General features: G+C 36.2%; 1 protein-coding gene and 1 pseudogene across 1 annotated transcript in view; both read left to right on the forward strand.

Annotated features, from left to right (window-relative positions):
* Window positions 1–21273, forward strand: part of LOC132118078 (myosin-7-like) — a 151802-nt gene that overhangs the window by 20525 nt on the left and 110004 nt on the right. The window lies entirely within an intron of this gene.
* Window positions 789–4996, forward strand: LOC132118669 (isocitrate dehydrogenase [NAD] subunit gamma, mitochondrial-like; annotated as a pseudogene).

The raw sequence follows: 21273 nt of genomic DNA on the forward strand, positions 1-21273 counted from the left end.
TCATGTTTGCGCGCCTCAAAAAAAAGAAAAGAAAAATATACACATAAACAACACTAGAGCGCGCCAAAGTAAACGTGTTTGGTTATAAAAGTTAATTCAGTAAATTGTGTGTCAGCTGACTGTGAAACAGCGCCGCTGGTTGAAACAGAGCGCACTTATTTCGTTTTGTTTGCTGATGCTGGAGCCGCGATCTTAACTCAATTCAAAATGCGCACAGCAGCGGGATCAGCGCGCCTGCTCTTCTCAACGCGTCTGCTGCAGCCATGGAGTGGACTAAAGAGCTCCGCAAACAGCGTAAGCCTCCGCTTCAAATATCAGTCAACAAATGTCAAGTGCTACAGGTGTCATCAATGCGTTTATTTACATATTTTAGACTTTTTCCATGCTATGTTTAAAATTATAAAGCAGTGTGGAATTAGTTATTTTATGAAGGACCATCTTAAACACTGAACACTGCTTATTAAATTCTTATTTTCTCTGTTATCTAATAATGACAGCTGAATAGCCCTGCAATGTGTTGCCAGAGGGAGAAGTATTCATATACTGTAACTTTGGGTTGAAGTCTTGATTTATGATCATGTTTGACACTGTTGCCCTACACTTGATGATTTACTTAATGAAAACTATTTACAGCATCACTTATCTTTTCCTGCAGCCCTTTACTGTCACCTTACTCCCTCTTCCTATGTATCTGAAATGACTTTAATTTAGGGCCTGTGATCTCCTGTACACTGGGTAACATCTTAATTGTAGTTAATATATCATATCTTAATTAAATTAATCACTTAATGCATCTCCACTGTTCCTCCGATGTTCTGCTTCTCTCCTGTGCTTGTAAGCTGATTTGTGTAAACATAACCAAAGCAGAATGGATTTGACTCTCTCCTCTGACTAAGCACTTCTGTTTACTTCCTCTAATTCATCAACCCACCACGAACAGACTATTGTGAGTACTGCTTCTGCAAACTAAAGATTTGTCATTTCTGGGCTTGATGTTTCAAGTCATCAACATACAATCAATATAGAAACAATAAACATACTTACAAAGTTGCTTCAAGGTATTTGGTTCAGAGCTTCGCTAGAATATAAAACACTAGTGTTTTATTTTGATGCATTAATCTCAACATGGCAATTTAATAGCAGTGACCGCTGAATAAAAATATTATCTTATATTTTTTCTGAATAAAAATATATATGGTACCTGTGATTTGACTTCATATTGTGAGCTTGATCTTTGCCCTTCTTTTGTTTATGGTCTGTTCTGCATCTTTACCCATCAGCCTCCTCCTGCTAAATATGGAGGCAGACACACGGTGACTTTGATCCCTGGTGACGGTATTGGACCAGAACTGCTGAACCACGTCAGAGAGCTTTTCAGGTTTGAAGATGAAGCTCGCTATAATAAACAGACTTCACCAGAAAACACTACAGATGAGCTCTAATTCACTAATGTTCACAGGTTCTGCTGTGTGCCTGCGGATTTTGAGGTTGTCAGGGTGGATTCGTATGCTTCCTCTGAGGATGACTTCAATAATGCCGTTACTGCAATCAAACGTAATGGAGTAGCACTTAAGGGTAAGAGCATGAACAAATGGTTCATCAACCACAGAGATGTTTGCTGCATATTAGGTATTATAAATAAATTGGTGCCATATCAATTATCGATTGACATTGGATATTTAATTGTTCATTTCCTTGAATTTTATATTTAGATTACCTTTGTCATCATATAACAAAGTCACCTAAAGTTAACCTTTAAAAGCGCTTGTAATTTAATAATACTGTCAAATCTTTAGCAAATCTCAAAATCGATATTAATTTAAATCATCTTTTGAAGTGAAAAGCTCTGTGTCTGTAATAAATAAATCTATCATCAAGGTATTTTAACCAACCGTTACTTCTGGCCAAAATGTCACCTCGTCTGAATCGTGAGAGAAATATGCACAGATCAAGCACATGCGAAAACAATACAAAACAGTTCTAAACAAATATATATCGATTGATTTTGATCAACATTGCATAGACTTACTCACTTGAGGAAGCATTATTATGAACTTTTGGTGACGCCTTAATGATGGATTTGTTTCTAATACATCATCTACATCTTGAATAGCTTGAGGGTGAGTATAGTTTCAGCATTATTGAGTGAACTATTCCATTAAATTAAGATTCTTTCACAGGTAACATAGAGACTAATCACAACCTTCCTCCATCTCATAAATCCAGGAACAATTTGCTCCTGTAAGACATCTTGGATTTGTTTTTTCTTTACTTGATTGTCCGTGGTAAATCCAATGACTGGTTTTAACTCTCTGACAGCACATCTTTAGACCTGTATGCTAATGTCATGCACTGTCAATCTCTTCCTGGAGTCCCGACCCGACACAGAAACATTGATGTGATCATCATTAGGGAGAATACAGAAGGAGAGTACAGCAGCTTGGAGCACGAGGTCCGTGTGTTTGGGTCACTTATAGTTTAAAGACACCAATTACACTCATTCCTCAAGTTTAAATCTCCTCTCTTCCAGAATGTTCCCGGGGTGGTGGAGAGTCTGAAGATCATAACCCGTGTGAATTCATTGCGGATCGCTGAGTATGCCTTTAACTTGGCCAGAGAGAAAGGCCGCCGCAAGGTCACGGCAGTACATAAAGCTAATATCATGTATGAGTCCCTTCTTACTGAACTCTGCTTTACTTTCAGCCAAATCACCAGACAAAAACACAGCTGCTTATATCTTGCTGAAATATTGGTTTCCTGTGGTACAGGTTCAAATTAGTTTAGGATTGTTTTTCCTTTGCTTCATAGGAAACTTGGCGATGGTCTTTTCTTGCAGAGCTGTAAAGACGTGGCGGCTGGATATCCTGATATCATATTTGATAACATGATCGTGGACAATACCACCATGCAGGTAGATGAATGGTGAACCACATAAATACATGATGCACTACAGTCCAAAATTTGGGGTCAGTTAGATTTCTTTTTAAATAAACTAATACTTTTATACAGCAAAGATGCATTAAATTGTTCGAAACTAAAAGTTAAGACATGTATACTGTTACAAAAGGTTTCTATTTCAAAGAAACGCTGCTCTCTTGACCTATTTATTTGTTAAGAATCCTGAGAAAAGCTTTCAGTTTGCACAAAAACATTACGTAGCACTACTGTTTTAACATTAAATATAATAAGAAATGTTTCATGAGCAGCAAATCAGCATATTAGAATGATTTCTGTAGGATCATGTGACACTGGAGACAGGAGTAATGATGCTGAAAATTCAGCTTTGCATCAGAGGAATAAATTACATTTGAACATACTTTAAAATACAAAATGCATTAAAAAAGAGAGAATTTGAACAACTTTTCGACCTAAAAGATTTGAATGGTAGTGTACCTGATTACATTTTTTGGTATTACATTATATAATAAACAGTTTGTCTCTATTAATTTATTTTGGGTTTGTTTGTGTAGGGACAGTATAATTCTAATTAAAAAAGATCCACTTTATATAGAGTTTATGTCATAATTTGCATCTTATGTCCCTAAAATGTTTTAAAAAATAAAAAAGCTACACATAATTACACTATTAGACAATATATATAATGCATTCTAAATTACTTTTAATGCATTAATTATGCCTTGTTTAAAGCACCTTATAATGTATTACAAGATCTTAACGCATTTGTAACAAGTCATGTAACAAGTAATCAGCAAATTTTAAAATGTTTTTTTAACTTTGGTTAATATTATTTAAGAAAAATATCTAATTCATTTCTGTGTACATTATACCTTTACAATGCATAGTAACAAGGCTTCAAGTGAAATTTTACCAGTATTTTGGATATGATTTTGTTGGTGTAGCTGGTCTCTAAGCCCCAGCAGTTTGACGTGATGGTGATGCCTAATCTCTATGGAAATGTGGTGAGCAATGTGTGCGCTGGACTTGTTGGAGGTCCAGGTCTAGTACCAGGAGTCAACTACGGCAAGGACTACGCTGTTTTTGAGACCGTAAGAAAGAACAGAGCATGTTCTGGTCAGCCATGAGATTGACTACAGAACACATGAGATATTGTTTGTTTTTATACAGGCCACTAGGAACACTGGAAAAAGCATTGCTAACATGAATATTGCAAATCCTACGGCCACACTTCTGGCAAGCTGCCTGATGCTGGATCACTTAAAGTATGTTTATGAATATTAATTTGATCATTTTCATTGGAGGTTTTATCAATTTTAAATCCATGAAAAATTGGATTTAATTACTTACATGAAACATAATTATACATAAAAAGTAAAAAAAAAAAGAAAAAAAGTTAGCTGTAGAATTGAAATTGTGCAATCCGTTCATGTCTGGTCTGTCTTTTCTTCTTTCCTAGGCTTTGTGCATATGCCAAGATGATTCGAAAGGCTGTTCTTAAAACTTTGTCTGAAACGCAGGTATCATACAATACATGCTCATTATGTCAAACAGTTATAGCAATTCATCTCACCTAAGACAAGCCAAGTCCATACCCTTTCATCCACTCTAACACATCTGCAGTATTACATCTCTACTAAACACATACTGCTTGTATAGTCATTTGTTTTCACGTGTCCCTGCAGTTGCAGACTGCTGATTTGGGAGGTCAGTGTACTACATCTGAGGTGGTCCACTCTATTATGCAGTAGATCCGGAGAGAAGGACCACGCACATCAGAACAGATCTGAACTTCATTTCTGCAGCTTCAAGACCCTCACACACACCTCTAGCTCACAGAGAACACCGAAACAATTGAAACACAGGACGCATGGGGAATTCTTTAATGTAAAGATGTTAGTTAGTGTGTTGAAATGGTGTATATTTTTCTTTTGTTATCTAGCGGTATAAATGTTTCTTATGTTATATAACCATTATGACCAAGTTGAGTTGAGGCCTTTATCTGAACTGGACTAGACTGCTGTGGATTTTATTTCATACCCAACAGGTTCTGTATTGAATAAATCTTATTAATTTATTATTTATTGCCTGTTGTTAATTGATGATGCACCAAGAACTCTCATGAATGAATGTTCTAAAACTTCATGCCTCAAAATGAAATAGACAGTGCGATGCATGGACAAACATTTTCCAATAGGTGGCACTAAAACGCTGCACTTCAGCTTGATCAAGTTTGGATAACTTTTGACATTTATTTATGAGTATTATAAAAAGTTAGGACTGCTTTAGTGCTAAAAGTGAAATATTTTACATGTAATGTTTACTTTCAGTGCAAGTGACTGTTTTCAGTAATGAGTGAGCTAGAATGTTTTTCTTAGTGAAGAAAATCTTCATCAAAAAAGAATGAATTAATAATAGTGCTGTCAAACGATTAATCGCATCCAAAATAAAAGTTTTTATTGACATAATATATGTGTGTATTTATTATGTATATATAAATACAAACACAAAAATCTAAAACTTTTATCTTGGATGTGATTAATCGTTTGACAGCACTAGTTTTAATTCATTCTTTTTTCATGAATATTTTCTTCACTAAGAAAAAATTATTATTAATTCTTAATCATTAATTATTATTAGTCGTTTGACAGCACTAATTTTACACTTTAAAATATAAAGCTTTTATTTATACATTTCTTTTGAGATTACATCTGAGTGTTTCCATCTTTGGTAGTCATCAATTAGATATTATTGTACATCATGAATCCTGTAGGAATGTTGAGTTTAAGTACATCTGTCATCAGTGAATTAGGAAACCAAAAGTTAAGAGGTTTAGATACTTGTCCAAAACACATGCCTGTGGAAGTGCTGTGCAAAGATTTTTGGCAGTCGTGTTATGATTGGTATTAATAACAGCCATTCTTTTGAGGTTGATTTATTTATTCGATTCATCCACCGTACAAGTATTTTTTCATTTTGTTTTTATGAATGATGCCCAGAAAGGGAAATTACTCAAAAGTTTGGCTGAACTAGCGAGTTTTGACAGGCAGCAACACTTGTTTTTGACCTGCAGGAGTTCAAATAATTTTAAGCAGGAGAAACAAAAAGGTCAGTTGAGAAAAAAATCCATGAAAGGAGAGAAAGTCTTTAAAGGAACTAATGTCACCCTGTGGTTATTATATCAATGTAAGAGTGCTCTCTTGATGAGAGAGCAATTGAGTGGAAAAAAGACAGCTTGCCATTGCCAGCGAGAGGGCGGTGAAAAGGAAAGTGATGGAATGTCAAAAAAAGTGAAAAGGAAGGAAAAATGATGCCAAAATGAAGAACAAAGACCTTAGCTGGGTTATATCGATTACTTTTTTCTGTTGATCACACATAAATTCCCTCACATGATTTGAATCATTGGCAAATATATATATATTTTGCTCACAGCAAGAGGGAGAGAGGGGCACGGGGGGAATCTAGAATGTTTTGCGAAAATGACCAACTAGTCAGGTTACTCACCGTATTTAATTAATTTTTATTATTTATTTCTTTTTCTACATTTAGCTGAAGAACCATGGAAAATACACTTTTAAAACAATATTTCCGGTCGACAAAAAACTCTATTGTGAAAATTAGATGTGAAGTAAAACTGTAGTACAGTATGATCTATTAAACTGTTGATTATCCCTTAAAACACCACTTTCATCCATATTTAACCAAGCTAATTTAAAATACATAAGTAGCCTACTTATAGGATAAGTAAACATAAATAGTATTTGGGTAGGCTACCTTAAATTTGAGCAATAACCACGTTCCCCTGAGCCCAACAAAAACCATCTAAATAATAAATGTTAATAAAAGTTATAATAATAATAAAAGCATATTGTTCTCATTTACAATGTTCAATTCAAATGCAGATTTTAACATTTTTCGTCTTTCAGCAATTTCAATTTTAATAAAAACACTTCTATTTACTTCAAAATCTTTTTAACTATAAGTTGTTGTAGACATAAGAATATATGATTATAATGAAGGCTGGTCTTGTTCCCACTTACGGTCCAAAAGCGGCCAGCGTTTGTGATTTCATACCTTTCCTTACCCTCACATTTACATCGACGTAGCTACTTAATGTTATCAAAAACTGAAGACGTCTTGACCTAAATGTTGCCAAAATGCAGGGCAGTTGAAAGCCCAGTGGACCCAGCGATCACGCTGTCTAGCTGCTCACGTAACCGCTCTGATTATTGCTTTTTCTTAACTCTTCCAAGTATACATACTCTCCATCTCTTCCTCCTTTTTCCCTCCCTCCACATATACATCTCTGCCCCTCTCTGTCTGTCCATCACGCTGCTCAGTGCAGGTTCTCGTAGGCTGTAGTAATTAGTGTAGACACCCGCTGCCCTCCTTGAGACCTGCAGTCATCCTGGATCAGCATCAGCAGCCGTGCGCAAGAGATCCAGCCCTGATGGAAACAACAGCAGGAGGTGCTCAATTCCCCAGCAGGAACTTACAAGGGCCACTGCTTATTTCCATGGTAACATTAGGGGCGTGTGTGAGCGTTCCAGTCTCAGCGCCAGGCCTGTTTCACACCACACACGTAAGCAGCAGCATGCTTTCACATTACCTGCGGCTCTATAGAATAAAGTCATTTCTGGATTCTACTGCTTAACTTGAATCAGCCCCAGTGTGTGTATTTTTGTATTTGTTTTTTGTTTTTTAAACAATGGATGAGTAGTGCAGTCCATTTATTTTTATGTTGCTTCATAAAACCCTAGCATTTATTGTGTTTTTTTTTTCAATGTGCTATATGTGGCAAAAAAAAATAGGTTTGACATTGAAACACTATTTGTTACGCAGTCCCTTCAAACCAAGTCATTAAAGCAGCTATTTAATTTCAACTGTTTCCATTAATGGAAATACAGCTCCAGTATACCTGAAAGTGAAAATACTAAAACATTTAAATCAGGAATAAAATATGGTAAAATTGCCTCATAGTACTGACTACTTTAGCTACTTCACACATGCAAAAATATTTTTTAAGGCTGATAATGAGCGTTAGCATTCTCTCCATTAATTGAACAAGTGTTCCACTCCTACAGCAGCCATGATGAGTGTTGCAGTCTCATAAAAAAAATCATAAAAGCAATGGGATTAAATGGATAGTTCACACAAAAATGAAAGTGTTGTCATTAATTACTCACCCTCATGTTGTTCTAAACCTGAAAGACCTTCGTTCATCTTCAGAGCACAAATTAAGATATTTTTGATGAAATTTGAGAGCTTTCTGACCCTCCATAGACAGCAAGGGTCCTACCATGATCAAGGCACAGAAACACAGTAAGGACAATGTTAAAATAGTCCATGTGACATCAGTGGTTCAACCATTAATTTGATGAAGCTACGAGAATACTGAAGTGTGCAAAGAAAGCAAAAACAACCATTTTGGAGAGTCCCATCTTGAAAATTCTGCAAACTTGACATGAATTGTATATTTGTTTGAACTATCATTTTAACTGTAAACAGCATTAGTGTATTGAGCAGCTTTCATTCACCAGGATTCCTCTGTTACGTGGGCTGTGTGAATAAGTGTTAATATTAGCATGAACTTGTTCATTTTGCATGCGGTGTGAAACAGGCCTTACGGTCAGATCTGCTATGTAAGAACACTGTATCGGCTGTGTGCTTTCATTTTAGCATCTTATGTTGTCCTGTTCTTCAGTGCCAAACAGCTGCTGTTTTTCCAACCAACCCCCCACCCCCAACCCCTCCTTCCATGGCTTCCTCTCTTTCCCACTCTCTCTAAGAATGTCTGCCACCATCTGTCCGTTTTTCCACACCGTTCCTCTGTCAACTTCATCAACCTCACCAGGTGCACTGCTCTTATAATCCAACGGCTGGAAACAGATTTGGACTTCACTGAACCTGTGGAGGAGTGACCTGTGACTCAATCACTCATGCTCTCATTCACAGATGACCGCAACCTCCTTCTGTTTAGCATTCATTCATGGAAACGGTTCATGTTTTAATGCAGAGTTTAACCGTTTTCCAAGATCCAGCCTATTATTTTAAAGCAAGGAACTGTGAATGTGCGTGTGAGTGTTTTGTGTAATGAAAGATGTTTCATATCATTAGTTGGGTCAGATATCAGGGGCTGTAGTTTCACACTGGCAGCTGTGCGCTGACACCTGTCGAACCACATCTCTACAGGGAGAGTGAGAAACAATGAAAGGCATACAGAATATATCAGAAGTGGCCATTAAAACAGAGGGAGAAAGTAGAGAGCTGAGCGAAAAATAGGTGCATGACACCCCTGGAATGTGTGATCATCTCTAAACATATATTTGGCAGACATATCACGGTTACGTCACTATGAATGCTGTGCTCACCGTGTGCATGTACTGTATGTGGGCAATGCATGTGTTTAGAGTTACCAGGGTGTCTTAGGTAAACAGAGTTTTTGACCTCAGCAGGTCAATCAAAAAATTTTTTTAATAAGTGCATCATTATACAATAGTTTGTTCTGGTCCTCAGATTTAACAGGCTGAGCTGCATTCCGAGAGCACTGATATAACTGTCTAACAACAGCACTGGGATTGTTTACTGTTTGCGTAACTATGCTTGTCTGTGTTGGTGTGTTCCAGACAGACTGTCTGTTCATGGTGGGAATTTTTTTTGCAGGTTACATTGTCGCACCAATAGGTTGCAGCACATGACTGTCTTAATAAGTTATTCAATAATTTACTCAGTAGATTTGTTCAAAAACACTGATTCATTCAGGATCCAAATAAGTGACTGCCTAACAGAGCCATTCATTCAATCATTTAATAAGCTGATTCATTCCAAAACATTGATTTGTTCAAGAAAGAAATAAATGACTGCCTCTCTAATGCTCTGCCTTACAGAGCATTGATGCATTCAGGAATGAAACAAATTTATATAATAATTTACTCACCTGATTCGTTCAAAACACTGATCCAATCAGGAGCTAAACAAGTGACTGCCTTTCTGAGCCATTCACTCAATCATTTCCTCAAACGATTTGCTCAGAAACACTGATTAGTGTGTATTGTTCAGAGACGCAACAGTTAATTCTGCTGTGATTTCATTAGGAACTATTTTTGTTGAGGGAAATAGACAAAGTAACTGGCAATGTCTCTAAAATGTAAGTTACTAAATATTAGCTTCTTGTCTATTGTTGTATTAAAGAACACACACACACTTGTTCTCAAGTCTTACATTGTTTGCTTCCTTGTTCATTTCCCCACTGATAAACAGGAAAGTACTAATTTGCACCCTCTGAGTATTACAATATTCGCTCCGTTCATCTCCCCCCTCACCGTATGACATTTCCTCACATTGATTCCTGCTCTATCCATATTTGTCTACTCTCATCTGTAGTCTGTTCTCTCTTTTATTCTCCCATTCTGCGCATTCCCTGAGTGTCTTGCAAAGGCATCTTCTTCCTCTTTCAGACCAGCTCTTGACCTCAAAGGAACTGCTTTACCTCGTGCAGCCTCTCCATTCATGTGCATGCAGACAGGATATCGACTGCTCCAGTCGCCTGTCTGATTCTGTATTTGGCACCACAGCTTAAACAAAACCAGACGGAGAGTAATAAACAAGGTTTTCATTATTTGCTGAAAACTAATAGCTGATTTAATGTCTCCATGGTAAAAGAAGCAGCAATGATCAATATAGTTCACTCGGTTTTTTGAAGCTTCAGGGAATGGTTTGCTTCAAAGGAATTAAATGTTATTGAATTACACATAGAACAAACAAATCCATCCGTTCACACCTCTCCTCTCCACCTCCTGCTCTTTGTTGTCTTTTATCCCTTTTTGTTTTACCACATCAAGCTATGTGGAATGGAGATTGCATATAATTGGATGTGCCTTCTTTGGCTTGTATTGTGCTTAAGCATTCTTTGTTGGAAAATATTGAAATAACTGTGAGACATTAAAGTTCTGGCAAAAATAATATCAATTTCTAAATTAGATTTATACAGCAAGGATGTCCCATGCTTGAATTTGATTGGTTGACGAACATTCTAAGCTGTGCAATTACTCCTCTGGAAACACGCTGCTAAAATAGTTCCTGGCAGGTCTTGACTGCATTACAGTTCAATATCACTTCGCCAAACGATTTCAGTTATTTTTAGTCAAAGGTCCTTACAGCAAAAGAACTAACACTACCAAAAACTTGGGATGGTAAGATTCACCAATTTGCATTGGTGCATCGGCATAAATGATGGAATGCATCGATTGAAAAAGTGTGCATTGGGATAAACGTTGGCATTTGTATCATGGTGCATCGTTTCATACACTGAACCAAATTATAAATACAGCAAGATCTAAGACTTCTTCTATATACACAAAAGGCCTATTTGAACCCCCCGAACCCCCCAATACAGTAAAACTGCACATTTTAGAGTGGCCTTTTATTATTCCTCTCTTACACACTGCCAAGTTCCTCTGTCACCTTAAACAGCGTCACCAGGAGCACTGCTTTTATAATCCTAGGGCCGGTAACAGATTTGGACCTAAGTAAAACAGATAGTCATGATATGGCTATCTGTCTCTTAATAAAAATATTTTTTAATTTCCACTGAGTCTCTTTTGCATAGACACTTCACCCCAGGTGCCCTCTACTGACCTTCCTCCACATATATCCTTCGATGTCCCACTTCACAACAGAAGTTGCCCTGACAACATAATTACAGATTATCAAAATGAATGCAGAGTGCAGTCCTTCATAAAGCTTTTACTATCTGCTAGAGAAATACATCATGGCCTTGCTCCTCTACTCACAAAATGATGTCAGACCCAGAGAGAGGCTATCAAGAGCAAATACAAAAATCTGCAGTTCAGACGGACAGCAAATATGATGCAACAGACCGAGACAAAGCAAAGGAAATTGGAGACAGAAACACCGAACTGCCTTAATGAGGCACTTTTAATGCTCGTGATGACCCAGTAGCAAATAACTCGATAAAAACAAAACTCCTCATGGAGAGAGTCATTTGGTTAAGTCCAGCGAGATATGCAAGGAACTGAATGATTAGCATGGGCCCTCACCCACACGTATGCTAATGATGCTAACTGAATGCCAATTAATTAGCCCTATCAGCTGAAATTAACTCCACACTGCCAATCCAGAAAGCGAAAGGGTCTTTATCACACCCTCTCCAAAAACGTCTTATCTAAACCTGAAGGTGTGCACTATGCTTATAAATGTTGGTTCCGCTCCTCCTCAGCGTTTTTTAATTCAGTGGCGTTCGTGGAAAAGCAGTGTGGAAACCTGAGATGCATCAGAATGGATTCTCCATCTCCTCCTTTACTGCCTTCTCCATTCATCATGATCACCTCTGTCTCTCTCCTCTCCTTCTCTTTTTGCCATGCTACCCTTTATGTCTTCCACAGTTCATGCACCTGCGTTGTGAGCCATCTGCTACTTTTACCTTTCCACTCATTTTCGTTAAGTCCTTGTGGACTACTGTATTCCCCTCATCATTACATCTTCACTACATGAGACTGAATTGAACAGCTTAAACCAGTTAAGAGTATTTTCTAGGCTTTTAACCACACATTTAGCTGTAATGTGCTAATTGAAAATTGTGTCATTAATCACTCACCCTCATGTTGTTCTAAACCAGTAAGACCTTTGTTCATCTTCAGAACACAAATTAAGATATTTTTATAACATCTGAGAGCTTTCCTACCCTGCAACTGAACTGACACTTTCAAGGCCCAGAAAGGTAATGAGGACATTGTTACAATTTTCAGTAATTTTATGATCCAGCTAGAATACGTTTTTGTGCACAAAGAAACAAGCAGGTAGAAACTGTTGTAAAGTAGTTATTTTTGTTGTCTTTGGAGACAAAATGTATTCTTGTAGCTTCACAAAATTACAGTTGAACCACTGATCTCACAATGACTATTTTAATGTCCTTACTACCTTTCTGGGCCTTGAACAATGTAGTCGTGTTGCTGTCTATGGGAGAGTCAGAAAGCTCTCGGATTTCATCCAAAAAAATCTTAATTTGTGTTCTGAAGATGAATCGAAGGCCTTTGGTTTGGAACGACACGAGAATGAGTAATAAATGGCAGAATTAAACATTTTTTGGTGAACTGTCCTTTTAATAGCTAACGGCTTCTGCTAATGCAACATGACAACATATGCCCGAACCCATACTGTATTCTTCTGCTGTAATGAAACACCTGCCATATACATCCACTGTGATGCACATACTCTGTTTGATTAATTTCCTTGTTGGTTTAGGTTGGTTAGTGCTGGTCTAGCTGTTGTCAAGTTCAGAACTTAAAACCTGCATGCATTTTTTCTGCATGAAACACTAAGATGACATATTTTTCTTTTCCATATAATGAATGATGTAAAGTGTTGTTCAGAGCCCAGTGTTCTTCAAAATATGTCTTTTTGTGTTCCACAGAAGAAGAAAGTCATACAGGTTTGGAACAACATAAGGGTGAAAATGATGACAGAAAACTCTCTCCATAAAAAGCCTGATGAGAACAGCATCACAGCAGTATCCAAAAGACAACATATGCTAATGACCATCAGCGGGTCAAGATTTGGCTATTTATCAGAGGTCAAGGTTTGGCTATTTATCATAGCCCTGTTAAAAATAAACTAAACTAAAAATAAATAAAAATAAATATTTAGAAATAGCCATGTACTCTGACAAAATAGTATTTTTATATTTCTATTTTTATAGATTACTGTTCAAAGGTTCGAGATGGGTTTGATTTTTTGTATTTGAAAGAAGTCTCTTATGCTCACCAAGGCTGTATATTTAAAATAAAATACAGTAAAAACAGTAATATTGTGAAATATTATTACAATTTGAAATAATTGTTTTGCATTTTAATATATTAAAAAAATTTAAATTTATTCCAGTAATCCAAATCTGAATTCAGTGTTTTCAGTGTTCCAAGATCCTACAGAAATATTTCTAATATGCTGATTTTATAATCAGGAAGAAACTTATCATTATTAATGCTGATAATTCTTTTACGAACAAAGTTCAAAACAACGGCATTTATGTGAAATAAATTTTGTAACATTCTGAATTTAAAAATATATTTTGTAACATTCTGAAAGAAAAACGTTTGAATGATAGTGTAAATACATGTAGTTTGATGTAGTTTAGTTTTTCTCCATTTTATATTTATATTACTTCTTGTTTGCACAAAATACAATGCTATAAAGCAGGCCAGTTGCCAAGAATTAGGAGCCCCTCTCTCATTGCTATGTGGCTGGGTGAATGTCCTGGTCCTTCTTCATCTTTGACCCTACAGCGTGCTGTCAGATACTCACAGACTGGCCTGAGTAAAATCTGCTTCTGCAATTCCCACAGCACTGACTGAAGAAAACTGAATAAGTTATCTGGGGAGAGAAGGAAAATGGCCAAATGTGGAACCATTGTAATGAGCCTATTGTAAGGTGGTGAGAGAATAGTACAGATGACAGTCTGAGGAGGAACGGTCTGATGTAATTGCTCACTTACACTCTGCTCCTTTTAATTAAGCCGTATAATAGTGATTAATCAAAGCATGACTAATGCACCTCACTGAGAACTGCTCTGGGATACTTACATCCATCTTTCATCAAAGAACAGTAGAGCGGTGGGTGTGAAATATATGTGTAGAGTGGTATAGAGCAGCTTTGAGAGGATAGGAGGAAAGCTGCAGAGCACATAAAGGACATCAGTTCATGTGCTCAAGACTGGGCCGTTTCCTGGGGATTTTGTTACCACAGGACAAATCACCGATCTAACTGAGCAAAAGACAGAAGGGTTAATGACAAATAAGAGAGTACACCATGAAGGAAAGAAATATCTTTTAAAAATCTAGCTTAAAGCTCATTTTACATTCTAAATTCTCAGAAATGTACCATTTATATACATTTTGTTTTAAAAAGCTAGGGTAACACTGTGTGTAAGGTGTCCTTGACACAAGTCACATGTACTTACTATTAAAACAACAATAAATGATGCATAATTACATGTAATTACTGTATGGTTAGGGTTATGATTAGGGTAACTTGCATGTAGTTAATTAATATTCTCATTACTTAAATGTATAACAAGGACACCTTAAAATAAAATGAAACCAAAGCTATTTTTTATTACAGTATTTTCAAGAAATATATTAATTTATAAAGATTAGTTTATAAAGATTTTTGGGGAAAACATATTAAGAGATATTAAAAACATGCTTATGTACAATCAGCACACATATGAATAAATTAACAATTAATTAATAATGTGAAATCTCATGAAATGTATTCACCTCTATTTTAAATCAATTGGCTGATTCAAACAAAAGCATTAGTCACGTTATCAACACATCAAAAACTTAACTTGGAGTTTAAAAAAAAACTCAACTCAACTGAAGTTTTTGTTGTGATATTAGCATATGAAGAGTTTGGTTCCAAAACGCAATAAATGCCATTTAAAAAAATTAAAATTAGTTTCCGCCAAAATCAGTATTGTTTTTGGTGGGTATTGAATTTCCATTTTTAATTATACACAAAATGTGATATTCGCAGAGTTATTAAGTTTTCTCCCTTTTTTTCCAAACTGCGACAAGCGCCAGTCTCCATTTTCTGGAAAATGCGATATATCCACTCAACCAATCACAGCATACCATTCCACGTACTGTTAACAGTAACAACCAATCACAGCGTACCATTCCACGCACTGTAAACAGTAACAACCAATCACAGCATACCATTCCACGTACTGTTAACAGTAACAACCAATAACAGCATACCATTCCACGTACTGTTAACAGTAACAACCAATCACAGCATACCATTCCACGTATTGTTAACAGTAACAACCAATCACAGCATACCATTCCACGCACTGTAAACAGTAACAACCAATCACAGCGTACCATTCCACGTACTGTTAACAGTAACAACCAATCACAGCATACCATTCCACGTACTGTTAACAGTAACAACCAATCACAGCATACCATTCCACGTACTGTTAACAGTAAAAACCAATCACAGCATACCATTCCACGCACTGTAAGCAGTAACAACCAATCACAGCGTACCATTCCACGCACTGTAAGCAGTAACAACCAATCACAGCGTACCATTCCATGCACTCTAGACAGTAATGGCAGCGCTTTGAATAGACTACACTCTGCATCTTAGTTTTACTCCTCTACTTTGTACTTTGCGTACAAAATCACATGTGATTGTCATCCACATCTCGTCAGTAAAGCAGATACTGTGATTAATAGTACCGGTAGATCTCCATCTTGTGCTTTTAGATGGAGCAATATTTAAAACACAGTCATAGATCACTGACAAGCTGCGCTATATCGCGTTTATTAGATGAATCGCATTTGATTATGAACGTGATATTGCGTAGCTTGTCAGGGGTAGTGTTTTTATAAATGCCATTTATATTTTTGTTAATACAGCACATAGCACTAGTCAACTAAATAAATGTAACACGGCAAAGATGAATCTTGTTAATGTTCTTGTTCATGATGAAATTTTCTTTTATTGCTGTAACTAATTTATAGCATTTACAAGATGACCTATTGAATTCATTTTGGAAGCGATGACTAATTAATGTATTTTTAGTCCAGTGCCTGTAAATAAGTAGGGGTGCACGATATATATCCGCCGATGATTAATGCGCACCTCGTCAGTAAAGCCGGTTCTCTAATCAGCGGTAAATTCCATCAGGTGCGTGATTTCATATAGAGCAGCTATTACTACACGGAGCCATTGTTAAATGACAAGCTGTGCAAATCCACGCTCATTATCAGCTTGGATTTGCGCAGCTTGTCAGTTAACAACGGCTGATATAATATAATTAGTACTGACCAACTTCAGAGGCTGTCATATGTGGATCAACTTTACTATGTTGTGTATTTTCATCAGTTTCAATGTGAAAAATAACTTTCATATTGATTTAATGGATTTATTGCATTTTGAGAAAAAAAAAAGGATCATGGAGTTGCATTTTGGGAAAAAAATAATAAAATTTTATAATAAATCTTTGAAAATCAAACATGGATTGAAATATTTTATGTTATTATAACCTAAAGATGCTATATAAAAAGTTTAAAACAGAAAAATAGTGTTTTTTATCTAGCCACTTTCTTTGTAAAGAAAACCAATTTTTACTCAACTTGGAACCAAACTTATTCTAAAATGCTGATTTGCTTCTCAAGAAACATTTATTATTATAATCAATGTTGAAAACAGTTGAACAGCTTAATATTTTTGTGGAAGTCATGATACATGTTTTTCAGAACTCAAATAGAAGGTGAACAGCATTTATTTGAAAAATAAATCTTATGTAACTTTATAAATGTCTTTACTGTCACTTTTGATTATTTAAATGCATCCTAGCTGAATAAAAGTATTTATATTTTTATGTTTATGCTGTTCTCTACACAAAACTGAATTAATACAATGCCCTGATCTTAATCAATAATTGATATTGTATAATTTTATACCTTCTAACCTGAACTTCGAGTTCTATTTTAGAACAGCAGTTCAGAGCTTTTGCGGATGTGCATGAATGTGTGTAATACACAAAGTTTGTTTTAAATTGAAGGTCCAGTAAAAGGCTGGATAACTGTAGCCCGCAGCTGGATTTTTGAGTTGTCTAACTTGGCACCCAACTCCAGGATCCCGATCCAAGTGTTTTTCTCCCCCTCATGCCTTCCTCAAAGGATTCAGACCTTAATCAGATGCACTTGCTGTAATCCAGATCCAGATGCAGTCATCCCTTCTCTCTGTCAATCAGACCTTGTTTATGTAGTTACATGTGTGACCTTGACTTATAAAATAACCTTAAACCCTGAATTTGCATTAAACGATGTATGCAACCCCATGAACTGAACCTTTCACCCTAACCTATGTACTCTGTATATATTACAGGACCACTGCTGACAACCACCATTGTTCTCATGATTAGACAGATGCTCATGTGTGTTTAAGGGCCCCTCATGATTAAGATAGCAGTGGGATCCATGGTCGTAAACTATTAGACATAATGATAGCATATTGTGCTATCACACACAATATGATTTCTTTGGTCAGTTTCAGTAATTGATAATTATGAAATGGCACTCTGTCATGTTATGTATTATATGATGAAACACACACACACACACACTTAAACACACACAATCACTACAGCGCAGTAATGGGTTATACATATAAGTGAGGCTTTAGGATCTGTATTTACCCCAGAGGAATCTGTTATTGCTCAACAGTTTCTCTTCCATAGCTCAGAGGACTTGATGGACTTCTATTCCTGGCTTTGTATGAGCATGTCAAATATGTTTCTAATAAGAGAAAAAATAGACACAAAGGATGCGACTTTTGAGTTTTTATGTAGATAGTGCAGATAAATGAGCTTTGCTGCACCAATATTAAATCATGTCAGACAAACACTTTGTTTTCATGTCTTGGCTAATAGACAATAAGTGACAGATACCATCTAAAATACTGCAAAATTTTGTCTAAATTAAAAATTAAATACTATAAATAACATTTGGACATGCTTTAAGTGAATTCAGCCATCACAACAATGTACAGTATGAAAATGGAAATGGTTTAGGGTTTAGTTAATGATAATAACCCTGATTGCTGAAATTTAATGTAACAATTAAATACCTATAATATACTGATACATTTTAATACACACATAATGATATTGTTAGGATTTGCTTCTATTTTTGTCAGGAGTATCTGCGGAGACCCTATTTGCTTTCAATTTGATTTTGTTGTTGTCTGGAAGGAATAAGTGAGATAACTATAAATGTGATTTTCTTGGGACAATTTCAATTAGTAGAAAAGGCTAAAACAACTGTTAATCCTGCTTTTATTGGCGAGCCTAACATTCCTTATATTTTGGTGTTTCTCTATTTTTTTATTTTTTTATTGCCATTGGTGAAAAATGTAAGACCGGGGTGATGAAAAATGGATGTCAAAATATAACCGCTGAAAGGCATTGTTTTATGGAAAATATAAGGGGGCAAGGAGAGAATGTCAGGGAAATAGAAAGCAGAAGTATAAGATAACAAATCCAAAAAGAGATTTCTGGTTTTCCACATCTTTCTCTCACCTCAGCTCATTTGTGTTCGGTTGGCTGCCTGAGTCTTTCTTCTAGCTCCATGGGTTCTCAAGATCATAAAAACACAAATCTATTCGTCGATGAACCCCTTAGGTTTTCACACAACATCTAAGTCCCTTAACCACAATGCTCAGAAGATTAATTTATTGTAAAACACATTTTAGAGCAGTCCCCCAAGACAACTGTCTCTTCAATAAATTATTAGCACATCTTGGACACCAGAATGGGAATCTGAAACTTCAGGAGAGAGCCAAAATTGGTCTCCAGTATAACGTTTACAAGGACATAGGGGAGTTTGGGCTAAATCCTAGAACGAGAGGAAGTTTTGATACAAGTCCATTATAAAGACAGACAAGGTTCCCTCCTAAAGGATATGTCGCCTTCAGAAAATCAACTCTAATATTTTGTCCATATGTGCACCAAATGCTCCCTAATAGTGAACACACCACTCAAAGTGTCATAATATGTGCTGTCTTATTCTTTGCAGAGAACAGCATTTTATGAGCCAAGTTGTGAAGGGAGCCGTTATACCTCAGTCTCACCTCTGACCACTCGTTTATGATTCTGCTCACATGGTGAGACTGCAGCGAGAAGCTGGACATCAGTCCGCAAGACAATATGAAACCAAATTGACAGAGAGTGTAAATAAATATTTTCTCAGCAGCAAATATTGGACTAGGGGATAATCTGTATAAAGGTCTGTTCAGTGATAAATATAAAAATAACAATATATCTGACAGTTTTGTGCATATGAACCCTCGACTTACATGTGCGCATTCTGAACAAAAGTTAATGATAATGGTTTGATGACAGCAAACTTAGTCCAAATGTAAGACATGAACAGTTAAATATCTAATATACTGTTTAATTTAAATAAAAACATTGTTAAATAAAAAACACAGTTAGGATTTCTTCCGAAACCCTTGAAGAGACACATGAGGTATTTTTGTCAGGAGAATCTGCGGAGACTCCATTTGTTTTCCCTTTATCTCATTGGTGTCTAGAAGGAACAAGTGAGATATCTTGTGTGTGGTTTCAGATTCTGAAAGTTTTGTGCATATGAATCCTTGACTTTCTCTGATCCACATATTCGTTTACATGTGCATAGGTGTATTCTGAGCAAAATCGCCACGTTTGTAAATGCAGAAAGCCACTGAAAAAATGTTGTCACCAGAGCTACTGCAAAAGCTGTTTTTTCAGTATACTGTATATGTAGCAAATATTCAATCTCCTAAAAACATATGCAACAAATCACTGCATGAGCGCAGGTTATTGTTGTACCAAAATAAAGTATTCAAATTTAAGCATTTACATGGCTAAACATTTTTCTGTCAAACACAACTCCTCTGATTCATTAAGGCTTTTTCTAGTATAATTTAGCCATCAGTTTAAATAACAAACTGATTATTTCGTTGCATGTCAATGTAGTTAATATGAAGTTTCCAAAGACAAAGTTACTTAACATAGTAAACAGAATTTATTTCTTTTTCCAGCAACTTATAAATAATAAGTGTTCATTACATAAGAGATATTGGTACAACATAGATATTTTTGGACACTTAAAAGCATGAAATGAATTATTTTTATGTTTTGCTGTCTTCTACGTCACAGCAATCCAAATTTAAGCCAACCAGCATTTATATGAAGCCATTTTTACACAGCTCCAAAATCATATGTGCTCAAGTGATTGGTCAGAGCTGAACCCACATGAGCAAACAGGGTGGAAATCAAATCACATGCTGTTGGGTGTTCCTGTGCCAGCCAAGCCACTACCATTGCTATGAATGGGAACACTAACACAACATAGCTTTCTCCAGGTATTATAGACCTGCTTGGTTGGGACAAGCTGTACTAGGTTTGATAACTGATTTGGTCTATGGACAGAAAGTGTCACAGAAATCGAATTCTCTCGCTCAGATACACTCTTTAAGTAATGGGCATGTGGCATTCTCCCTCTTTCAGTGCCACTAGTGTGTGCGCAGACACTCGCGCTTGCCTCTGTAGTAAGAATGAACAGACTCTTTCACAACGCCTCTGTTTCTCTGTGGGAGCAAATCAATCGCACAGAGGGTCATTGCTAACCGAACCATGAATCAGTCCTGTAGATCTATTTCATTAACCCAATTAATTACTTTTAAACATTCAAATCAGTCCCACTCTTTCTTCTTCTCTATCCATCCATCTATTTAATCTATCTATCCATTGTTCTGTCATCAGGAAAAAATTATTAGGCA

This window comes from Carassius carassius, chromosome 37, assembly GCF_963082965.1.
Source record: "Carassius carassius chromosome 37, fCarCar2.1, whole genome shotgun sequence".
In the NCBI taxonomy this organism is placed as follows: Eukaryota; Metazoa; Chordata; class Actinopteri; order Cypriniformes; family Cyprinidae; genus Carassius; species Carassius carassius.